We start from the raw sequence: 1,357 nt of genomic DNA, 5'->3' as shown, positions 1-1,357 counted from the left end.
TTTTACAGAAATTACACTGATGTTGCATAATTCAGGGTCTTTTAGTTGAATCAGTATTTGCTGCTCTTTAGCCAATTCAAGTGTGTCCACGCACAAGGGTTTCACTGACTTCAAGTTGAGATTTGAGTTCAGTTGGTGCAGCTTCTGGGTACGGGGAAGTCCACGAGGAAGTCCTAAAGAGTGGCGCCAGCTCCACAGGAGCAATGACAGCTGTTTTCAGCCCGCAGGCAGATGCATAGAGTGCTGGGTGGTTTCAAGTGGGCCTGGATATTTGTTTCTATAGCTGTGCTCCTCCCCAGCTTCCCTACCACGCTAGAGAGACTCGAGCCAGCTGTGTGGGAGGAGATGGAATAGGGATGGGAATAGTAATAGGGTCTAAGGCTTTTGTAAAGCTAAAATGCACTTTTCATAGTGAATCTCTTGTGGTTAATTGGCCTCTTGAAGGCTCAGGTCAAGCATAGTGCCTGTTCTTAACCTGGCAGGGGAAATGCCATGCATCTGTGTCCATGAAGGCAGTTTTCCTAAAGCGTACCCGGGGGGGTACTGCTTTTCTGGTGTGGTTCAGTATCTGCCAAGGTGGAGCGGCTTTAAGTCCACTTTATGGAAATGGGAGGCTCCTCCCTAGCTTGCTCCAAGGGCTGTATGGCTAAGGGCAAGCAAAACTTGGAGGCACCCGAATGCCAAGCCTCCAGGCTTGGGCCTGCAAGTAGGATGCCTGCCAAAGGATTTTGCAAATGTCTGAAGCCCCAGGTGTCGGTGGAGGTTGTTTGCTGATGATAGGACCACTTACGGTTCTGGATTGCCTCACGGGTTTGGAATTGGATTTGGCTATTTTGGCTTGGAACATGGATAAATTTAATTTAAAAAAAATCTCTTGTGGTTAATCTTGGGCTTGAAGGCTCAGATCAAGCATCACCTGTGCTTACCTGGCAGGGAAAATACCGTGACCACCGTGGTAGCTATCTAGTTGCTCCCGGGGAAGACGGCTTTGCTGGCAGGGGATAGTACCCGCATAGGCGATGCATAGTTAACCTTGGCTTTATGCCCACTTTATGGAAACGGGAGACTCCTCCCGAACTTGGTTCTGTGGCTGTACGGTTGAGGGCAAGCAAAACTTGGGGGCATCCAAACCCCAAGCCTCCAGGCTTGGGTCTGCAAGTAGGATGCCCACCAAAGGTTTTGGGAACATCTGAAGCCCTAGATGAGGGGGTTGGAGGATGTTTGCTGGTAGTAGCCACTTCTGGACTGACTCCTGGATTTGGTTCTGGATTGACTCATGGATTTGGAATTGATTTGACCAATTTGGCTGGGAATAAAAAAAAATTAAGAGAATTAAAAAAAAAAAAAAAATCTCTTG

The sequence above is a fragment of the Gavialis gangeticus genome, unplaced genomic scaffold (assembly GCF_001723915.1).
Source record: "Gavialis gangeticus isolate Ggan-Ray unplaced genomic scaffold, GavGan_comp1, whole genome shotgun sequence".
Taxonomy (NCBI): domain Eukaryota; kingdom Metazoa; phylum Chordata; order Crocodylia; family Gavialidae; genus Gavialis; species Gavialis gangeticus.
The sequence above is the reverse complement of the archived record's forward strand: the minus strand, read 5'-3'. Positions refer to the sequence as shown.